Source organism: Drosophila grimshawi, unplaced genomic scaffold (assembly GCF_018153295.1).
Source record: "Drosophila grimshawi isolate 15287-2541.00 unplaced genomic scaffold, ASM1815329v1 contig_848, whole genome shotgun sequence".
Lineage (NCBI taxonomy): Eukaryota > Metazoa > Arthropoda > Insecta > Diptera > Drosophilidae > Drosophila > Drosophila grimshawi.
In genome coordinates this window covers 13,397,274-13,405,077 of record NW_025063692.1, presented here as the reverse complement: position 1 = coordinate 13,405,077, position 7,804 = coordinate 13,397,274, and positions in this window count along the sequence as shown.

The window sequence follows — 7,804 nt, the reverse complement described above, 5'->3', positions numbered from 1 at the left end:
CAAAATACAAGAGCCATCCAAAGCCCAAATAAGTAACAATATGAATAGGTCTGCCAGTGTTCATATCCTTAAGTATTTTTCTTAAAAAAAAAAAACAGTTTTCGATGTAGAGTTCCCATTCGTTCAAGTTGAAGTATGGTGAAACAATTTATATCGAAATGCTTGAACTTTGCACATTTTGGCTATGCAAGACAATGTGACGAGCTATGAAGCATTTTCAATAGCAAATACCAATTAAGTTGCATTAGGTCAACAAGGGTGCTTCACTCGATTATGGCTATTGCTGTTATGGTTAAACGATGTCATGTACGCCTTTGTTGGCCGGATTATATTACGTCGTTGGGCCGGCAATCAAACGTGATTTGGCATGCCTGAACCCAAAGGCACTTGTCAAGCTAATGATATTGAATTTCAACTTCCCTTTGCCTCGAATCTGCCGCAATTTAAATCAGCCGCTTTGTTGTTTCGCTAGATAAAAGGTTATCGTTGACGAATTTTTTGTTTGCGAATTAATTAGTATTTCGGATTCAAAAGGAATTCACATTAAGACTAGTTCTTGGAAATATAGCTTAGCTTAAGCCAATTTCCTGTTTCCTGTAAATAACTTCCATATTGGAACTTAGTTGAATCTAGTTGCAAGCTTAGACTTTAGCCACTTGTGAGGAAAACATGCAGATTTAAGGATACATAAGTATTTCAGATTTACATTTGCCAAGTTGGTCTCAACTTTAGATTGATTTTGGTCATTTTAATTAACGCTGGTGCATTATTCATGTTATTAATGCTTCCGCTTTATTGTTGTCAATGTTTAACAAAACCAAACAGCAGCAACAATAACAAACAATAATAATTGCGGTGAATTGAATTTGCAAATTGCCAATTATGCATGCAGCTGATTGTCCCCTCATCGAAGCCGTATTCCCAAATCACGTACATGAAATTCATATTGAAATATGGAAAACGCTATGGCTTCAGCCATCCGACGACGACTAAGCACCCTTGAGGACTAAATACTTGGTATTCCCATCATATCATTTAGTGATAGGCAGACTAATTTGGAAGTCGAGTGCAGCAAATTTATTTATACTGACAAAGCGTTTGAATAGTAAATGAGTAACTAATTCATTCAGATACTGAATACAGGGTATCTGCTAGTCTAGCATAAACATTGCGTATTAGTTATTCGTGCCGATTTGCAGGTGTGCAGTAAAATTGATGAGGAAAAGCAATATGCCCATCAATATTATCATATGCTACAATACACTATATCAACAGTCACTTTGCCCCTTACCATCAAATCAACCTGGCAGCTCAACTTGGCACATGAGTGTCAGTATCACAATGGGCAACTGCAACCGATTGTTGCCTCTCAATAATTAATTGATGTATGTCAATGGCTTATGTTATTGCCTACACACAGAAACATATAGATTTACACTGCAAATAAATGCCTTTTGAAATCTGTTTGCATCTCAAGTTGTTGTTTGTAATTAAATGCAAGTTTCACACCACACAAAAAAAAAAAAACTGCTACCAGAGTATTCCGCAGTCAGTTTCGCCCGACGAGAATATTCTCACTTATTAAATCAATCACTTATTAAATCAAAAAATTATTTTTTATGTATCGGTACCGTATCGGTGACATGCCATAAAAATCAAACCGAATATCGTAAAAAGGTTTTAAAAACATACAGGAATTCTAACATGAATTTGTATACTTAAGTTGCTCGACTCAAATGTCGACCAGTCTTACAAAAGTTGTTCCAAAGGATCACGTCCCATAACATAGTAGTATCGGCAATTTGTATTCCGAGTTTCGCTTTAACGAATTCATTTTGTGTATCAATATACCAATATGCTGACGTTAAGTGCACAAAACAAGCAATTTGCATTGTTTGGTCAACTGTGCTCTGACAATAGCAACAGTTTGTTGCTGTCTGTGTGTGTGTGTGTGTGTGTGCGTGTGTCAATGTTGCATGCGTGTTATGGGACAGGTGCTCACTTCGACATTGTTAAGAGCGCTGGCGACCTTGAGGACAAGTGCTGGTGAGTGGCTCTGCCAGGCGTTTTAGAGCGCGCACTTTTCTACACTTATGGGGCATAGTTCAAGTGTCCCACATCTGCACACCTACACATCTACATAGACATACACTTATGTGATGCCCCATGTCTAGGTGCATGCATCTAGACATAGTGCTACACTTTGTGCAAACACTGTATGTAAATTTGTGTGCAAAGCTTTATCTGTTTCTGTGAAGAGAGCCTTCGTGTCGGATTGAAGGCACAACAAAAGGCAGTTCTTTAAATAGACAACATTACGCTCCAGCTGAACTCAACTGAACTCAACTGAACTGAGCGGGGCACCGCACACCTCAAATTCGCGCCCTCTTCCCCAACAGCGTTCCGTTATCCTACTCCATCCATCGCTGAGTTCTCATCCCATTTGGAATGGCCAGCTTGTGCGTCTGCCCCCTGGGCATGAGCCAGCTTTATGGCCATCCACGCACACGCACACACAGACACACACACACACACACAGACACACACACACATATACACACACACACACATAGACAGACACTTATTCATTCATTCGTCGACTGCTCACTTGGCCTGACGCGGCCTCTAGCCAAGCTCACTCCTCATCCTTGTCCCCTCCTCGCTCATTAAAACTCATATTTGGTTATGCTAAAATTCCCTTTAGATGGTATCCTTATTTAACTTTATCTCTGGCTTTGGGCGAGTGATAAAATAAACTATGTAAATTTTCTCGACTATTGTCGATAAAAGATCGACAGCGCAATGCCCTGTAAAACGCCCTGAATTCCCGTAATATATATATATATATAAATATGTTTTTCGCTTGCTCAAAATATAAAGTGTATATAAATATATACTCGTGCTAAAGATACCCTGCACAGCAGTTGCACACATTATAGAGAATAAGCTGTTGTAGGTAATAGGTATTTAGCAATGTATTTATTTTCTTATAGCCAATTCATCGATTTCTATAGCGAACAAATTATAAATTATTTGAGAATTGAAAATCGGTTCAGCTCTGACTAAAGTCTGTGCTAATTTCTAATCTTGTCACAGAAGGGTGTTTGCTATGTCATAGTTGTGAATGGAAAATCCAGAAAGAAATACTATGTGCACATAATTAAAATTCAGAATTACCGAAATCACAATCAAATTGTACTTTTAACTGTGGAAACAAAACGGAGGAAAAACCAATAGCATTTTTCTTTAAATGAATTACGTGGAACCTAAACTGAGAAATGCATATTCCTATGTGGATTCCGATTCCGATAAATTTATTTAAAACGGTTATTATACATTATGAACTACCTGAACAATCTATTGAACTATTTGCCCAGCTGCAAATGTGTGTGCTTTGCGGGTCGTTATTTTCTGGCCTGGTCGAGCATGTTTCTGAAATTCTACTGTTGCCGATACTTGAACAATAGAGCTGAGAGGCGTTGTTTGCAGATATCTGACTAGGTGTATTGATTAGCTGCAACAGTGGGTGTGGCATGGTCAGTTATTGTTGCGTTGGGACACCAAAGAAAAGGTCTCAGCGGCAACCTCACTACCATAAATTATTTTACTACCCAGCAGCTACTTCATTTAATGATGTTGCCGAACAGATCCACCTGGGAGCTGCTGCTGATGCCGCTGCATAAAAAAAGTTTATACATATATATATATATATATATAGCAAGAACTGTGTGGCAAAATCAACATTGTGAGCTAATAGAATGGCAATTCTCGGCTGTGTGGGGGTTGGGGGGAGGGAGTTGGCAACATTTGGGAGCAGTACTCGGAGGAATTACACAAAGGGTGTATTGCAGTATGAAATGCATCTGAATCAGTTGAATGCTTCTTGAAAACACTCAGTGCCGCGAGGCATACGCAGCGTAGGCACACGACAAGTTCGACATGCCCCCATTTAAGCCTCCCCCCTTCCCTTCACCACCACCGCGCCCGCCCACAGTCGAGGCCAGCCAATCAATGCAGCCCCCACTGCATGCACGCAAATGGTACAACAGACTGCACAACTTTGCGCAGTACGCATTGAAAGTTGTTGCAAACAAGCAAGCAGCTAGTTGATATTTGAACAACCTTGATTTTAATTTTGATTTTGTGCCACAACTACGTGCACACGTGCCACTCCAATACACAAAAGCAGCCGGCTGTGCTGCTTGAAAAGAATCCAATTCGCATCATTGTGCAACAGCTCACGCAGCACGGAAGAAAAATGCTACATGTAAGAAAGCTTCCACTACAAGATTATATATATATATATATAATTATATATATATATACCGTTGCAGAGGGTGACTCAATTTTATAGTAAGTTTTGTAATGCATTGAAGCAGACGTCTCTTAAAGTATATATTCTTGATCAGCATGCAAGTCGAGCCAAGTCGATATAGCCACGTCCGTTTGTCTGTATGACTGAGTCGGCGCCAACCGGATCGAGCCACTATAGCATATAGCTGACATGGGACATGGGAATTAATCACAAGATTTGTTTTCTTGTGAGAACAAATATTTTTAGCAAGATATGCTTTCCTCACATTTAGACATAAAATCATCATCAATGACGCACTTTAGACAGTATCATCCATAGGAACAATCAATATGAAATTTGTAGCATCGTAATATGCATAGACATACTTGTGACACTTTCTGATACACTTTACCTATACAAATGTGGAATATTCAGTTTGCAGTTATTTGGAAACAGGTTGCTTTAAGAGGTACAATCATTTAGATGTATGTTATCTTCGACGTCTCAGTGATAATCCTTACTTCCTGCTTATTATGGCCGTTGACTTTTTGTGTGGCGAGAAACTTGCACTTTACTACACTTGATATGAATAAATAATATATGCCTTTCGGGTATGTTCTCTGAAGTTTACCAAATTGAAATGTCATTGATTTAAATGGAAACTTAATTTCCGCTGAAATAACACAATTACTTGCGCACTGTACATGGCTGCAGGACATACTTATATATATATAATAGGCATTTAATATACTAAATAAAAAGCAGATTAAAAACAGATATAGTTAATTTAAATTAACTATAACACGCATGAATAGTAATCGATTTTTTAGTACACGCTTTTAGTTACAGGATTACAGTTAAAAGCACGAGTACAAAGTTAAAACTGTTCATCTGAAATGCGTTTGGCAAATGAAACAATGACACATAGATAAACATAGTACACACAAACACACACACACGTACATAAGCATATAGAGTACATAATATGTGTATGTGCATTTATGTACAGGTAAGCAAAACTACAGCACATGCTATTAAAAAAGTCACACTGGCTAAAAGCGAACTGCAAGCAAAACGAATTGAACTAACACCCACAAACACACACACACACACACACACACACGCGCGAAGGAAGGATTAAGCAACACTGTCTTTTGACAATTGTGAACTGTAAATGATATTTCTGCCACCCAACCATCTGCATAAAATGCAGGAGTGTTGATTTGGCCCCTCCGAATGGGCTAGCAAATATTGGCATGCTTTTCATAGCAATTTTTGCTAGCGGCTTTTCTCTGTTTGTGTTAGCTGGTGTGTGTGTGTTTTGTGTGTGTGTGTGTGTGTGTGTGTGTGTGAATTGGAGTGTGCGTATTTGGTCTGTTATTGGCCCGCAGCTCTTGCAAGCTCACTTAACTTGCTAATTGTTGTTGCTGCGGCTGTTACTGTTGCTGCTTCTGCTTCTGCTTCTGCCACGTCGAGCGTAAAATATTTGGGCAACCAGGCAAATAGGCTAGCATTACAGCTGCTTTGCGGAGAGAGATTTGAGTGAGAGGGTGTAGACTCTTCAACAGCAACCAAAGTGTAATTAAAGAAAAAGAATGAAGAAAAACCACCAAAACGGAAATGAAAAGGGCAATACTGCGTCAAATTAAGCATGCCTAAAACAACAAACACATCGAAACCCTTTGGGCCAGTTAAATAACTTTTTGCTTGGTAACATATACATATACATATACATATAGATAACAAAATTAAAAGAATTTTTGCACATTACATTTGAAATATATGTACGCACAAGCACATATAGAAAACTACCTTTTTTTTTGGACTTCACACAAAGCTTATCATTTTATAGCCATAAAGCTATTATCATTCATGTTCACCCAGTTTCGTTACTCTGAAAGACATGTTTCCGTATCTGTTTCTGTTTTTATCAACTATTCACCATTTTCCACAAAGTGTTGCCTCAGAAAAACTACCGAAGCGCAAAGCTGCTTTGACACAAATTTAGCATCTATTCAAGGATGAAACATTTCCGACACTGAGAATATTACAGCTTATGCTTGTTGCTTACACCCTCTTATTATTAGTGTACACTCTCACAGGGATAATACAGTTTAGTTTAATGACTTACGCAAATATCAGCATGAATAGTTACACATGTTTGTATAAGAAATATATTATATTGCCTTCAGAGAGCGGTTAGCTTTATATATTTTTGATTCAGTTTGTGGAAGCGTTATTAAGCTAAACATTATTGTTCATGTGCAAAGTATATGCATAAGCTTGACGCCAAAACCTTAAATCGAATATAGCATTTCGTAAAACCGTTTTGAATTTCACTTTCAAATTAAGTTAAATGAAAACTAAAGTTCCAAAACTAACAACAATTTAGAACAACTGTTGTAGGCCCGAACAATTGCTCATCCCTAAAAGTATGCAGGTTGTATTTTCAAATGGAATATGCCAAACTCACGCCGCTCTGTAAAATACATCAAATACACATTAATAAAGAGTTTAATTCAGTTACAAACTAAATGTGGCATAATTAAGTCACAAATGTTTTGCAAAGCAGCAAATGCCAAACACACATATGCACTTTCTCGGCTGCCACATTTTAGTGCTCGCGCCGAACCAGATCCAGAGAGAATGCCAAGCACTTTCTGCTAAGGTGCCCTTCCAGCCCACTGCACTCGTTGCAATTGACCAGCATTTTGTGCTATTGCTACTGGTGCTGCAGCTCTTTTTAAGTGCCTTACAACTCTGCCATTTAGCCACGTTCCATCTGCAGAGAGAGTTCGGGAGAGTCGTGTGAGGGGGGAAGAAGAATTAGTAGCCAACTGGTTGTCTTCCGCTGACCTCTTGTGCCGAGTACTCAGTCTCAAATATTTATGTGTATATATGTACTTATGTAAGAGTATTTGGCGAATGGCTGGCTCTAGGAAAAGTAAAAGTGTTTAATTGATGTTGCTCGACCATTAAATATGCAAAGTATCCTTCATGAATTCACTTTGTGCTTCAAAGTGATGAAAAAGTCCAGCAAATAAGCACATTGCTTTCTCATTTTATTTTAATTATTTCTCATTCTCGCAAATTAATAGCTTGCTGCAAATTACCAGAGTGTTTCATGTACAGCTTCGGCCATAAATAGTGCAGTTTAATTCAATATTTAATAGCTTGGCATAGCTTAGCTTAGGTTAACTTAATAATATTATTATTATTGTTATTATTATCATTATTATTTGTATTATTATCAATTTTATTTATTTTTATTGTAAGTTTTTATTTATTACAACATTTTGGGAACTGTGGACTTTTGAAGTCCACATTATATAAATAAATAAACTGTCTTTCATTTGTTTATATTATTATTAGTATTAATATTAAAAAAGTATTATTCTTATATTATTTAGTATAAATGGACTGAACAAAACATAGACAAGCGCCTGACGCAAAGGCAAGTCGCATGCATATGCAAATGAAGTGGCATGAATGGGTGAAACAACCATAAAC